The 16,420-nt window shown below is 39.2% G+C and overlaps 1 non-coding gene across 1 annotated transcript in view; it reads left to right on the top strand.

Annotated features, from left to right (window-relative positions):
• The window catches only part of LOC101143472 (uncharacterized), a 69,209-nt gene extending 53,118 nt beyond the window's left edge, over positions 1-16,091 (top strand). Inside the window, exon 6 of the transcript XR_010131293.1 lies at positions 15,698-16,091. This is a non-coding gene — a transcript (uncharacterized protein). The remainder of the gene's footprint in view (positions 1-15,697) is intronic.
• Positions 16,092-16,420: the final 329 nt, after the last annotated feature.

Raw genomic sequence — 16,420 nt, 5'->3', positions numbered from 1 at the left:
CTCTTTTAAGTAGCATATAGGAAAGTTTTATTCAGTTTTTAATTTTTTTTTTATCAGGACCATTACAGAACTCTGTGGGAATTCTTCTAGCATTTTTCCCATTTTATTGTTGAAATTCCAAATGTTCATGGGGAAAATTGAAATTTTTGTTTCTTTTCATAACATTTCCCATGTTTCATAAATTTTTCCAGATACTCATTGATCTCTTTTATATGAAGCTTGTGTATTTCTTCAGCTCATAAAATTCCTTATTTCATATCTTCAAATAGTTCCATTTGCTTTAGTCTTTTATTCAGAAACATTGATTATGTATATATCGAAACTCCAAATGTATTCTATCTGCTATTTCTCTCTGATCTGTTTCTTTTCTCCACCCACTTTCTTTGTGTTCTGTTAGGATCCTCAAGTGAGTTTTCTAGCCAGTAAGTAAAAATTCTGCAGTGTTGGTTCTGTTCTTTAATGATGAAATGCAGTTGTAAATTCCAAAATTGCATTTTTAATTTTCTTAAATTATTTCACTTCTTTTAGATTCCTTTTGGTGTGTTTTTAGTTTTCAGATAGCTCCTGTTTCACCTCAGTCTCATAGGATTCCATGTCATCTTTCACTTCTTCTATTAAAAAACAAAAACTCCTCTTGTCTTATATTTTAGTGAGATCATAAAGCAGGTATTGCCCAAATATAATTTATCTTCTGCAATAAATCTCTTCAAAACTAGCTCCTTTCCTGGATGTTGAGTACTATGTCCCTCTCCTTATTTTGAGCTGCAAAATCTTTTCACAGGCCTCCTGTTGGCTGTTTTCTATTTACACATCCTTGAGAGAGGAGAGTTCTCTCCTAGCCTCATGCTTGCCTGTAAATAGAGTAGGAGGATTGTCCTTGTGTCTCCTCACTATCCATCTGCTTGCTGTTAGAAATCGCCTCTCAAATTTTAAGCTCAAAAGGGGTATTTTTTGTCATCCTTGCTGTTTTAATTTAAAATTGCTTTGCCCTTTTAGTAAAGCCAGCAGCCTAAAAGAAATGGGGAAGAATCATAACCATGATCAGTCAAGGCTAATTCTGTTCAATCTCTTCTCTGTATGGCTCAGAGGTCAGTTTTCTGTATCCAAATTTGTTTGTCCTGGTCTCTATGATAGGTACACAGATTGAGGCTTCTTGGGAGTCTGCTTGCCCAGAAAGAAATTATTTTATTTTATTTTATTATTTATTTATTTATTTATTTATTTTTGAGATGAAGTCTTGCTCTGTCCCCTAGGCTGGAGTACAGTGCAGCTCACTGCAAGCTCCACCTCCTGGGTTCCAGCGATTCTCCTGCCTCAGCCTCCCAAGTAGCTGGGATTACAGGCACCCGCCAACACACCTGCTTTATTTTCGTATTTTTAGTAGAGATGGGATTTTGGCATGTTGCCCAGGGTGGTCTTAAACTCCTGACTTCAGGTGATCTGCCCCCCTCAGCCTCCCAAAGTGCTGGGATTACAGGTGTGAGCTTGGCCCAGGAAGAAATTCTGCTTTACCAAGGGAAGGCTCACTGCTTAGGGGGATGCCTGGCTCACCACCAGCTCTCTGCCTGGTTCAGCCATGCTGGAAGCTCCAGACATCCTGGAGGATCTTCCCTGGGCTGGTTCTTACTCTCCAGCAGCAGAAGTGCTTCTGAGGGTGTTGTGCTCTCTACCCACAGTCGACCCTCACCCCTCCCTTCACCACTTCAAATAAGGGAATATCCATGGGGTGCTGCCAGGACTTGCTTTCCTTAATTTCCATGTTTGTATCATCTTCTCAGAAGGGGACCTTGTGAAACAGTCTTCAGTGTTTTCCTTCAATTGTCCTCCAATTGCTCTCTTCCAGCAGAAATTATTTGCACTTTCTCTCAGATGACTGACTCTTTTCCCTAGTTTTTAGTAATAACGTTCTTTTAGTTTGCTATCATTTTGGCCATTTCACAGGAGATCTAGGAGGAGACAAATGAAATGCCTGGACTCCATCAAGTTTCATCTTACCAAAATGCCGTTCATTCAACTCTTCTCCCACAGACCCCAGGTATAGCAAGGGATTTGCATTCCCCGATCCAGAATCCCTTCAGCGGAAAACTATTTCCCCTTTTTTTCGCAATTTCGCAATACTTTTCTATTTCTCATATTTTGTGTGCACCTCTTTCCAATTAAACTGTAAGTTCTTTGAGTAAAGGTGGGGTGACCAATGCCTCCTGGTTTTCCTAGAACCTCTCATGTTTTGAAACTGAAAATCTCCTGTACCAGAAATCTTATAAACAGGGATGGGTGGCTATGCTGCTCAAGGTCAACATATGCTCTATCTTTAAGTCCCTTCCCAGCTCTCATCATTTAAAACTCTCTTGCCTATAGCAGAAGTTGATGACACATATATTAAATGAGTCACTTTTCCCCATGGCTACAACCCCTGTGACTACAAGCACATATTGATAGGGTAGGATTGGCTGGGCGCAGTGGCTCATGCCTGTGATCCCAGCACTTTGGGAGGCCGAGGCAGGTGGATCATTTGCGGTCAGGAATTCGAGACCAACCTGGCCAACATGGTGAAACCCCATCTCTATAAAAACACAAAAATTAGCCGGGCTTGGTGGTACACGCCTGTAATCCCAGCTACTCGGGAGGCTGAGGCAGGAGAATTTCTTGAACCCGGGAGGTAGAGCTTGCAGTGAGCCAAGATCGCACCACTGTACTCCAGCCTGGTGACAGAGCGAGACTCCATCTCAAAAAAATAAATAAAATAAAAATAAAAATAGGGTAGGATTAGCCTACAACTGCTAACCAGAGCAGCTAAGTGAACTAACTGGCTGTCAGGTATATTCATGTGGGGAAGTTGTGAACTTTTTGTAATAAAGTAGCCTGGTTGATTATCTCTAGATATTTACACATTTTTAAAAAGTCCTCATCGCTGGAGTGGTTTCAGGCATAATTGCTGAGAGTAAAGTATGGGTGGAATGATTCCTTTAAGGCTAATTTTTTATAGACTCGCTATGATGCCACTCAGTGGACATGCAAAATATATTTTCCAAAAGCACTGGTGCCTCGGGCTGTCCTCCACGGCCATTTACAACATTATAATGAATTGCTTACTGGATGTGTGATAATACACTAAATGTGCTTTGAGATATGTTCTCTGTCCTAAAGAAGATTTTGTTCAGAAGGAGTGGTTAAGAGCTGTGACTGTTTACTGCTTCCCCACAGCCAACTCAAAATCACCCCCAAGTACATCCTTAATGAAATGTATTCTGAGCAGCTTCTCATTTCTTAAATATTTTAAATGACTTTCCCTCTTTAAATAGGGAGAACAAGTCTTGCTCTCGGCATAATCACTATACTCAAGCCACAGAGAGTTCACTTGAGAGAAGAAAATTTACTGGGCCCTTGGGGAAGATCACCCCAGTATCATTCACACCTCACCTTTGTTGGAGGCGTCAAAGACCGGGGGAAAGGAAAACATCCCATCATCCTTAATTTGAAGAATCAGATTAGTCAGCAAATGTTTTTTGTTTGTTTGTTTGAGACAGAGTCTCACTCTGTCACTCAGACTAGAGTGCAGTGGTGCGATCTCAGCTCAATGCAAACTCTGCCTCCCGGGTTCAAGCGATTCTCCTGCCTCAGCCTCCTGAGTAGCTGGGACTACAGGCGCCTGCCACCACACCAGGCTAATTTTTTGTATTTTTAGTAGAGACGGGGTTTCACCACGTTGGCCAGGATGGTCTCGATCTTCTGACCTTGTGATCTGTGCACCTCAGCCTCCCAGAGTGCTGGGATTACAGGCGTGAGCCGCCATGCCTGGCCTAGTCAGCAAATGTTTTACAAACCATAACAATATGCGGGAGAAAAAGTAATGAAAGCAGCCATGCAGTTGCTGTTGAAAAGAACACGAAACTAGAAAAGGCACCCAGTAAGCACCAAGGAGAAATGAGGAGAAACAAAACCTGTGAGAAAAGCCAAAGGAGGTGACATAGGTGAAATTAACCTAAGGGAAATGTTGGTTTTTCAAACATATTTAAGTTTCCTAAGGGCAGAAATTGTGCCTTAGGAACTAATCCATTTTTATTCTCATACCTCAGTGCACCCAGTGCATAGGAGTGGTTTTGTGTGGAAATAAGAGATCAAGTTAAATAAATATCACTATCAGGGCAGATAGTCTCTACTTAAATAATTTAAAAAGCCCTTTCAATATAGCACAGATGATGCAAGCTTTTTTTCTGGAAAACTGTGTAGGTGTGTGTTTCCATCCTTAACAGGACTTGGAAATTAATCACGTATTGATTATGAGTGACTAATTAATCACTGAACCAAACTATCCACAACTATGTCATCTGCTTTCAGATATGTCTAAATATAGCAACAGGGGGGCTGAGTGTGGTGAAATGAAGAAGCAGATTTTATGTTAGCACCCGAGCTTTGCAGACCAATGGTCTGATTCAAATTCCAGGTCTGTCACTTTCCAGGTGAGTGGCCTTGAACATGACTTGACCTCTCTAAACCTCAGTTTCCTGATTTGCAAAATGAGGATAATAATAACTCCCTGGCCCAAGGATAGCTTTATGGACATGGGACCTGTGCCATCACACAGAAGGGCCCACACGTAATCTGAAGTTCTGCTGTACTCCTCCTGAAATTTTAAATAATGATTGTCTTTGAACTTGTGTTTTGCACATGAAGTCCAACGAAACAATGGAGCATCATCCGTGTGACCAGAGAGAGACCCTTGCTGCCCCATTTGCATACTGTGTGGGCAATGCTCCATGAGCACAGAGCTCAGGTGAACACATGATGTTTGGGAGTTTAGAGAGATCCAAAGGAAAGTAAAGGAAAGCATATATTATGTCTATCAGTAAGCAGGGGACAGACAGCCCAGAGAGGTCGCACCTTCTATTTGAACCAGAACTTGCTTTCAATCCAGAAAGAGGTAATGATGTTCTAAGAAACATGAAAAACCAGGGAACACTAGCATGTTATTTCTTACTCATTTATTTCCCTGTATTAGTCACCCACTTAGTTGACAATGACCACATAGTAGAAAAGGGAAAGACAGAGCAGCACATACCTCCTTTTCTTGTCAGTCCTGCTTCATTCATAAGTAAGTCAATGGCAGAAAGTGTTGGTAAATGCTAATCAAGAGGTGAATTAAAGACAGTTGAGTTAGTTTTGTGCAGCACTTCCACTGGTCTGGTAGGAAAGAAATACATACACGTGTGTAAGCTATGAAACATAAATGGTGTCATGTCAGTGATTCCACACACAAGCTAAATGCTCTAATATTTGCATTTAAAACTGGCATTGTACAATATAAAGATGAATGATACAATTCAGGCAGATAATTTACATTTTTATTTTTTACTTATAACATCGAAAAGCAAATAAAAAATACCATGACACATAAAGAGAGACTGCAGAGGAAAGGAAGAAGCTTCATATTTCAGTACCATTATCACATCACTTTCTGAAAACTTGAGCAAGGGGCCCCACATTTTCATTCTGCACCAAGTCCTGCAAGTGATCGCTAGTGGCACATACTGATCAATTGAAAAAAGCAGGTATTTTTCTCACATAAACCCTTTCGGGTAACATTTCCTCAATTTGCCTGATCATAAAAATCACCATTAGCACTATTGATAGTAGCACAGATTACAGAAACTCTTTTCTGGAGGACTGATATTGTAGGTGTGTGTCTGCATGCTTAACAGGAACACCAGGAGAATTTTATTATCAAGTAAGTTCAGAAAATGCCTCTTTAGAAGAATGAGGTTGTGAGAGATTATATCACAACTTTCTATTATTTGATCCTTAGAATTTTATTCTGTGCTTGGCAACTATTCTAATTTGCCTCTAGTGTCTATTGTAGCCATGATATTTTCATATTCTACTAAAAAGCTTACTTAATGCTTTCTGTTTCCAAACACTTAGTTATATTGGCTATAAACTTTTCCACCTAGGTTTAAAGATAGCTCCAAAACTGGCCCCTCCCTGCCTATTGAAACATATGCCTCCATTCTCCCAAATGCACGTTTCCATCCATGTCTTTGAGCCCACTATTTGCCCCTTAAGTATTTTCCCCTCTGCCTATTGTGTGCCTGTCTGGAAACAGGCACTGATATGGTTTGGCTGTGTCCCCACCCAAATCTCGTCTTGAATTACCACAAATTGTAAGAGGGACCTGGTGGGAGATAATTGAAACATGAGGGCAGGTCTTTCCCATGCTGTTCTTGTAATAGTGAATAAGTCTCATGAGATCTGATGGTTTTATAAGGTGGAGTTTCCCTGCACAAGCTCTCTCTTTTTCCCTGCTGTCATCCATATAAGACGCGACTTGCTCCTCCTTGCCTTCCACAGTAATTGTGAGGCCTCCCCAGCCACATGGAACTGTAAGTCCCCTAAACCTCTCTTTCTTTTGTAAATCATCCAGTCTTGGGTATGTCTTTATCAGCAATGTGAAAATGGACTAATACAGGCACAATCCAGGACAATTCATTTCCTGCCTTTTCCCCACTCCTTACTTCTGCAAATGACATTTCTCAGGCTACTTTGACAAGTGGCTTTCCCTTGGGTTTAGCCAACAGAGAGCCTAGAGAGCAGTGGAAGAAAGAAAAAACCAGCATGTGTGTTTGCACTGTCTCTGTATTAGTCCATTTTCACACTGCTATATACTACCTGAGACTGGATAGTTTATAAAGGAAAGAGGCTTAATTGACTCACAGTTCAGCATGGCTGGGGAGGCCTCAGGAAACTTACGATCATGGCAGAAGGCAAAGTAGAAGCAAGCACCTTCTTCACAAGGTGGCAGCAGACAGAGAGGAGTGAGCATGGAAAACTGCCCTTTGTAAAACCATCAGATCTAATGAGACTTACCCACTATCATGAGAACAGCATGGGGAAAACCGCCCCCATGATCTAATCACCTCCCACCAGGTCCCTCTCTCTACCTCTGGGGATTAAAATTCAGATTATGATTCAAGATGAGATTTGAGTGGGGACACAGAATCAAACCATATCAGTCTCTATCTCTGGAATTACCTGTATCTTCATGTCTCCTGCTTCTTCCTGACAGTCTATCCTTCTGTGATCATAGCTCACCACAGGTAGCTCTGTCTCCTTGGCTCTGGTAACCCCATATTCCCCTTGTGCCCCAGCCCTAAGGTTGGTCCTGTTTTCTATTGATGCTGACTTTTGGTCACCTTCCTGTCCCTTTTTTTATCTGTTTAGCTTTTTCAAGACTTCTGCAGCTAATCCTCCCTATTAAATATCACCTCTCATTATACCTGGCACAGGCTCTGTTCTCCTGATGAGGTCTTCCACCATTGCAATCTTCAAAATGCAAGTTTTCCAAAAATTATGTAACATGTAGTTTCTGAGTATCTTAGGAGGGCATGACACTGAAGATAGAAAATGAGTAAGACATAGTTCAGTTGTCCTCAAGGAACTTACAGTCTCATGGGAGGCAGACAAATCCATGTATGATTACAATATGGTATTTTAGACAAACACATATGCTTTGGAAGCAAACCACATGGACATGAGTCCCGGCTCTACCACTTACTGACTCTGTGAACATGGACAAGGAAGGCACCCCTCAACAAGGATTTTGTGCATTGCACTAAAGAGCTAGACTGAGAGGTGCTCTTTGTACACGTGGGAAATATTTAGGAAGACTGCCCAAGCAAGAGCACTGAGATGCATGAAGAATTCCTGATCATTTTCAGGGCCATTCTTTGGAACTGTACTTCCATGTTTCAGGATGGTGGGAGAAGAAATAAGGAGATGGAAACAGAAGAATTATTTGGCCAGCAAGATCATCTGAAATTATTGGTCAACTGGTGAGGGAAAAGAAAGAGTTGAGAAAAATCACAGATTTCTGGTTATTTAGCAAGTCTTCCATGACTGTTCCAGAGCTGCCTGATCTTGCTTCTCTCTGACTTTCTTTCTTTTTTTTTTTTTCTGATACGGAGCCTCGCTCTGTTGCCCAGGCTGGAGTGCAGTGGTGCGATCTCGGCTCACTGCAAGCTCCGCCTCCTGGGTTTACGCCATTCTCTCACCTCAGCCTCCCGGGTAGCTGGGACTACAGGTGCCCGCCACCACGCCTGGCTAATATTTGTTTTTGGTTTTTTCTCTCTTTTTTTGTAGTTTTGGTAGAGACGGGGTTTCACTGTGTTAGCCAGCATGGTCTTGATCTCCTGACCTTGTGATCCACCCGCCTCGGCCTCCCAAAGTGCTGGGATTACAGGCGTGAGCCAACACGCCTGGCTGCTTCTCTCTGAATTTCTATTGAGTAATGGTTAGCACCAGACAATAACTCATTTCCTTATCTCTAATTCTTTTATGTATTCATCAGTGACCTCCCTCCACCCACATCCAGAGATAGGTCCTTAAAGACAAAAGCAATAGTATATTTTTCTATACCCCAGAATGTTCCCTATATATTTTATATATAAAGGTTTTTAACAGATTTCTTTGAGGAATCTAGGTTTTTAAAATATATTTCAAAAATGTTATATCACTATAAGCAAGATTAAGTAACAATGTCAAGAATTCAATAAGGTAACTCTAAATTTTTAGCTTTCCAAAATATCAACTTACTAAATATTAATTATCAAATGGAATAAAAATGCGATCTTACTTTCAAGTTTGAGCTTCTCTGGTTTCAGTTTAATTTTACTAACCATCTTTAGTAATAAAGAGCTGCTAATGGCTTGATGATTCCAATTCAGAGAACCAATTTGATTGGATTTTCTGATTAAGTGGACTAATGTTAACTATGCAATATGATGCATAATAATCTATCAAACCCCATTTTTTAGCTCTTTTTTAATGGAGGGCTAACTGCATGATTAGAAAATGAAAAATACAGTTTTTCAGGATTCATTTACTGTAAGTTGACTGAAATTGAGTGGAATAAAACCCAAGTGTATTTGCCTTACGGATGCTATTTCCATGTGTATAATAATTATTTCCTAATATTGATTTGAGAAACTGTAATTTGCTTTCACATTTAATCAATGGAGAACAATATTTGGATCAGAATTCTTTTCGAGTAATATCATAATTGCCACATTATAGACCCTCTCTTTCCCTTCTCTTGCTAGCAATATTAGGTTTCTGCTTCCTACTAAACTGTTTAGCCTGTTTGGAATTCATGCGACATTTTACATGGAAAGAAGTGTGAAATGCCACTTGCCATACTGCTACCTTATAAATTATTCATCCCTGCTGTTTATCAGGCAGCTTCTGCTTATAGATAAGAAGTCACCTCTCGTTTGCTGCACACATCACATGGGCCTAAACAATCAAAAATGGTGTGTAGCCTCCTAACAGAGCAAGGGGAAAATCCAAGCAAGAATAGTTCGGAATGAGACTCTTCCATCCTGAAACAAGCCCCACCAATCTTCTTTGACACGCAATGATAATATTTAGCTTGCTAAAGTGCATAGTTGAAAGAAAGATGCACACTCTCAATAGAGGACAGACAACAGAAGGTAAACTTTCCCAATCCTGATGGGTAGCTTTAGTGAATCAAAGGTCAAATGAGCAGCTATTGTTACCCTTTCAAGCAACCTTAGAAATTTCCAAAGCTACAACTATCAAGAAATTCTCTATTCGTTTTTCCAATTTTTGGAAAATATGACAGTGTTCCTATCCACATTATCTAATTATCCATATTGTTTTTCCTGTAACTTTGTAGTGTCCCCCACTGTGGTCAGATTTTGATATGACATATATTTTGATCTAGAATATCCATTTTTTTTACCAACTTAACATAAATCTGTTGGCAAAAATGCAATAGCATCTTTATGCACTTCAAAGCTTAATGGATTATAATCAAGCCTATGAAAGGAATGGTTATATTTATTATGACTTTAAGTGATTATTAGTAATAAAAATATCACTGAACTAACTAGAACATTTTTGGGCCAGCTCAGTCTTCCCCATAGACAAACTTTCTGCACTTTATTCAATCCTAACTTTGCGTGCATTATAGGATTCGAGTTTATAAATCTCATTCCACATTTTACCAATCAACAAAAAGCATATATTAAGAACATATTCTGTATGTAACAGTATGCTAAATGAAATGCCATGGACAACTGCAAAGAAATGTAAGATATACAGCGGAGTGCCTTCTTAACCCGGAGTGCCTTCTTAACCCCCTCAGTTTAAGAAAGGCAATTCCCATTTATAGATTAAAACAGCTTCCTCATTAGCTAATGGCAGAGTCAGCACCAAAAGTCAAATTTCCAGTCTTTAAAGCTAGAGTTGTCCCCATGTCTTCTTTTATGAGCCCGCATGCTGCCTGGGCAGATAAAAATGACACATACAACTGGGCGTGGTGGCTCACGCCTGTAATCCCAGCACTTTGGGAGGCAGATGCGGGTGGATCACTTGAGGTCGGGAGTTCAAAACCAGCCTGGCCAACATAGCGAAACCCCGTCTCTACTAAAAATACAAAAATTATCTGGGCACAGTTGTGCACCTGTAGTCCCAGCTACTTGGGAGGCTGAGGCAGGAGAATCTCTTGAACCCGGGAGGCAGAGGTTGCCGTGAGCCGAGATTGTGCCACTGCACTCCAGCCTGGGCAACAGAGCGAGACTCAGTCTCAAAAAAAAAAAAAAAAGTGACAAATACATAGAGATTAGAGTAACACAACATAAGTTTATATGGAAATAGTATGCTGGAGATCCAAAGGGAAGTGGGACATTAACAAATCCATGGAAACATTTTAGCATGAAGTTCAAAGCAGACTTCCTATGGAAAATAGGTCTTGATCTGTGCCTTGAAGAATGGAGAAGAATGAGTAGGATTCAAGCAGGTACATAAGAATAGGAATAGGAATAGGAATAGGAATAGGAATAGGAATAGGAATAGGAATAGGAATAGGAATAGGAATAGGAATAGGAATAGGAATAGGAAATGCAATCTGTATGTGTTTGGCTTAATGAATAAGCAATGTAATGAAAGGGATGAAAGGGGCCTTCTTGATTGGGGAAGCTTAAGGAGTCAGTTTAACCAAGAGTCAGTGAAGTTGTTGTCAGTGGGCACAATATTAGAAGGCATTATGTGATCACAGTCAACTCTCCTTGAATGCACATCCACAGTTTTTTCGTAGAGCACTAGTCACTTATATGCCACACTATGTGTGGTTGATGACATCATTTGGCGCTGATTCCTCACACCTCCCTATTCTCATACTCTTTTCCAAACAACTGCTCAGCCACATACCTGCTTTGATGGTCGTGATGTTCAGAGAGATGAAGCTTTGAAGAGTAGTGCTTGGGGATTATTCTCTTGCACATCTACAAGCATCATGAGAAGGCTGGCTTCTATCAGATGAAAGATATATGGGGCTGAGTTTCATCAGCCCAGTTTAGCCTAGACCATCTAAGCCTCAGCTGCCTAAGTGAACACAGCCAAAATGAGCAGAGCCCTCCAGGCAAGCCCAGTTTGGATGCACAAACCCTGCAGATGCATGAGAAATGCATGTTTACTGTAGTATGCCACTGACATTTTGTGGTTGTTTATTACAGAGCAAAGATTTATTGATAAACCATGAAAGATACTCAAATGATACTATTCACTGACTTTTATAATATGGAGTAAAATATCTAAAAATATGAAGGCTAAAGAAAGGAGGTCAGCAACATTGTTTTTAAACTTTTTAAACTATTATTTCAAGTTCAGGGGTACATGTGCGGTTTGTTACCTAGGTAAACTTGTGTCACGGGGTTTTGTTGTACAAACTATTTTGTCACCCAGGTATGAGGCCTACATTTTATGTACTCACTGCATACAGCTTAATGAATTGGATTCTTATGGGGTTAGAAAGGATAAAAAACATCACCCCTGTTCTCAGGAAGCTTAAAACTGAGTTGATACTATATGCCGTATACATGAGAAAAGAGACAAGAAAATTCAGTCAGCTATTTAAATGTAGAAATTGCCTTTCTTGGATCACTGCATATGAGACACTGCCAGGCAGATTAAAAAAAAGGGAACTAGCTTCAAGGTGTGAGAACACAAGACATCTGGACGAGGAGAGTGTGTTTTCTGTGGGTGCTTCCACTAACAGCCTGCATGCAAACCATGGAGCTTCAGGGACTCTGGCCACCCCAGATTCCCATTTCTTTAGAGGTAAGAGGAGCCCAGCATGGGGATCCTCCCTATAGGAACTTTCCCTGGGGAACAAAGTGCATGTCTAAGAAAATGGGCTTTTCTTCTTAGGTAATGACATTCGAGTCAGATTCAAATTGCTAAATACAAATCCTAACAAATCAAGGTTACCATCAAGCAGGTTTATAATTGTCACTTTTAAAAAGCTGCTCTAAATAGATTCCCTTTGAGCATTATAATGAGAACCAGGAATTTAGGAAGAGCTCTAAGAGGTGCTAAAAATTAGGATCCACTCATGCTCTACTAGAAGAGAAATGACAGTAACTTGGAGATAAGGGCATTAAAAGGGGCCCGTGCTCCTTTTCTCTGAGTTCCCATGTGCAGGTCAGCACCACTTGGTTCTTTACCAAGGGCAAGACTTGCCAGACAGGGCTAGTACATAAAGTTTCTGGTGTGATTATTAGTGCTGTCACATACTTTTTCTCTTGGCTGTTTGTCTCAAAGTTAATAGCACGTACAGTATATTGAAGACTATAGAGTTTAAATGCGTATTGCCTAGGTAAAGACCACACGGTATGAGAACTTAGGAAGAAACACTATTCCCGGAAATCAGAAGTGTCAGGCACACTAATAGAATTATAGTCAGTGGGAACAATGGGGTATCACGGTGAGGTTTTTGAAGAGCCAGCCTTAAGTGGACCAGGAAATCCATTAGGGGAAAGCAAGGGGAAGCTGCAAAGACAGTGGTGGGAGAGCTCCTCCATAGCTCCTGTCTGGGGTGAGGAGTGTCTGCATTTTTACCACTTCTTTGGCTAAACATTCTAAAGGTCATTTTAAAAATATTTATTAAAGGGGAGGGGAGTAAAAAATACAAAAAGAAAATCAAAGTAGGATGATTAAAGGAAGGTGAATGGCTAAAGAGACTAAATATAAGTTTAAGGACAAGGTAAGGGACAATTTAATGGAGTAAAATTTTTAATACAATTTAAAACCCAATAATATTAAAAAGTTAAACTTTAAGAATCAAATCAAGCATGAATTAGAAAGTTCTAAATGTTTTATCTGGAGTTAAAATGGAATTTTTTTCAAATATTTTAGAAACAAGAATTTTAAAAGAAGGAAGATTAAAATGAAAGAAAAGAAAAGCAAGAAGTCTATAGAATGAACTGGTGAAGTTAACTGAAATGGAAACAGAAAATAAAGTAAAATAATCAGCATTTAGAAAGAGAACAGAAAGTTCTAAAACTGTGTTGAGAAACTAAAGAAACAGAGCATTAAAGAAACAAGATAATATAGTTAGTGTGCAGGTGAAAGAGGGAACAAGACTGGAAAGGGGACTAGGCTGAGGATAGATACAGAATTCACACTGTCAGCAAGCCAGTGATGTGAATTCCTGGTTAAGCTTTGTGCAATCCATTTCTGTCTCTGCCACTGTAGCTGCCCAAAGGATTCTCCTTGCCCGCTGCCCAGATAGAGCCTATTTATCTAGACACGGGAATTGCAACAGAGAAAGAATGCATTTCACGCAGGGCCAGCTAAATGAGAAACTGGAGTTTTGTTACTCAAATCAGTCTCCCCCCGAAAATGTGGAGACAGAGGATTTTTAAGGATAATTTGGCAGGAGTGGGGAGTGCTGATTGGTTGGGCCATGGATGAAATCACTGGGGCTTTTGGTGGGTTATCTCTGTTGTCTTCTGTCCCTGTTCTGTTGTCTTCTGTTCCTGATTGGGCCAGATTACCAGTCTAGGTGGTGCCATCTGGTGCTTCAGAATGGCAGGATCTGAAAAAAAAGTCTCGAGCACCAATCTTAGGTTTTACAATAGTGATGTTATCCCTAGGAGCAATTGGAGAAGTTTTATCTTGAGACCTTTGGCTGTATGACTCCTAAACCATAGTTTGTAATCTTGTGGCCAATTTGTTAGTCTTACAAAGGCAATCTGGTCCCCAGGCAAAAAGGGGTTCTGTTTCAGGAAAGGGCTTTTATCACATTTGTTTCAAAGGACCAAATGTGATTTGGTTTAAAGGACCAAGATTAAAAGAGGCCCCTTTTCCCTCCACCTTCATCATAGCCATGCTGTTTTTTCATTTGTTTGTTTTTGGGTTTTTCCCCAACTTGCCCAGAGAACAGGCTTGCCAAACCATGTGGTCATGTCCACCTGGAGGATGCAACTTTCTCCACTGTGTACAAGGGCGTTATATGGGCTAGCTGTCACCCCAGATGTTTTTTTAAATTGTTCACATCATCTCACATAATATTTTCACAGCTTGGGCTTTTCAAAATTGAACTTCTTAAGTACTTAACTACTCAAATTCTTTTAACTACTTAACTACTCAAATTCTTTTAACCCAATATTTATATGAATACCTGAAATAATCAAGAAATGAAATCAAACAAGTATGTTAAACAAAAGCCATTTAAGTTTAACAATAAATAGTTATTTTTATGTGCAACACATAAATCCAGGGAATTACTAATGTTGGTATCTTTTGAGAACATTTTTTCCTTGTGACTTTGGTTTATGCAAATAGCTATATCTTATGAGCTCATACCCTGAAGTTACAACTTGATGCCTGAGGATTGATTCTTGTATTCCCTTTAATCTTCCTCCAGTCTGACCTGGTACTTATATAGTTTAATCCTTGCATTAATATTTTAATATAGATTTGATTTGGATTGAAATGAGCAAGAAGATTCACTGGAATCTATCTAAAGAGATTACTTGTGTGATTTCATTTTGCCGCATTAGTAGTCTGTGATAGATATACTCTATTTGCAGAGTACATCTACCTTCAAATCAAGTGTCTTGCCAAAAGGCAATGTGACAGCTAAGCTTGAAGTTTATTAAAAAAATAGCTATTTGGTTCAGGAAAAAATAAAACAACTCACAACTTTTCACTAAAACCAAGCCTGCTCTTCTTTTCCAGATGGATTATATTGGATAAATGTGTTTATCCCTATTTTCAATACTTAAACACACAGACACACACAGATAATTTGTATCTTGAGACCAATTTCTTTTATCTGTACAATAAAAAAATTGGACTAGATACTGTTGTTTTTAAAAAATAAAAATAGTTTTCTTTTTCTTTTATTAATAATTCATGGTTATGACAGAAAAGAAAAAGATTTAAAATAAGTGAAGGTGATTCTAGACTTACCAATAAAAAATATTGTTAATATCTTCATATACAGTCTTACAGACATGTTTTGCATATGTGTAAATATGCAATTATATATTTTAAATAATTTTGCACTACATATTGTTTGATAACATCTTTCACTTATCATTGTATTGTTTCTGTCAGATATTATCTTTCAATTTTATACACCATAAATTACAAACCTAGCTCCAATTAATGTACTTAAAATTATTTTCTAGTTTCTGCTTTATGAGTAATTCTATGATAAAATCCTGGTATAGATAAATGAACATTTATTCAATTATTTTTAGAATCACTGCCTGCAAGTAGAATTTGTTTTTTAAAGTATGCATATTCTAAATTTAGGTATGTATGAATTTGGAATCATTTGATCAAGTTTAAACTTTCTCTACTGCAATAATGTGGATTACTTTTGTTTGTACAGCATGCAGGAAGAACCTTTCAAAAGGTTACAACCAGAGACCTGAAGGAAGCAAGGAAGAAAGCCACATGGTTGTCAAAGAGAAGAGGAAAGGAGATCACTAAGCTGGATGACGTTTTCTGTTTCTTTGAAAACAGAGAAGATGACAAGTTAGGGAGAGATCAGAGGTCCTACTGTGAAGCACCTTTGGATAAACGGCAGGGACTTTGGATTTTCCTTTTGAATATAAGCATAATCCATTGAAAGGTCTCATGCAGGGAAGTGGCAAAACACTTTTAAAATTTTTCATCTTTTCTTTCTGAAGTAGAGTTCACTCTCCATTTATTTGTCTTCTTTGATATCTCTCAATAGAATGTTGCAGTTTTAGTATTCTCCTATTAAACATTTGTTTAACTTTCTTGTTCTTCTAAATAATAATTTATTTTCCTTATTTTCATCATTAGTGTCCCTGATATGCCAGAGTTTCAGACTAGGTCTACTACTCACCACACAAAAAGCCAATCACTGAGACACAAGTATTGACAAGTAAGAAGGCTTTAATCAGGTGCTGCAGCCTAGTTGATGAGAGAGTAGTCTCAAATCCGCCTCCCTGATGGACTAAAATCAGGGGATTATGTAGTAGAGAAGAAATGTAACTACATGTGAGGAAATAGGAATCAGGGAGGGATAAGCAAGAGGAGTTGGTCAAAAAGACACGGGTGGTCAGTTAGGCCACCATGATGGGTG

The sequence above is a fragment of the Gorilla gorilla genome, chromosome 17 (assembly GCF_029281585.2).
Source record: "Gorilla gorilla gorilla isolate KB3781 chromosome 17, NHGRI_mGorGor1-v2.1_pri, whole genome shotgun sequence".
Lineage (NCBI taxonomy): Eukaryota > Metazoa > Chordata > Mammalia > Primates > Hominidae > Gorilla > Gorilla gorilla.
The sequence above is the reverse complement of the archived record's forward strand: the minus strand, read 5'-3'. Positions and strand labels throughout refer to the sequence as shown.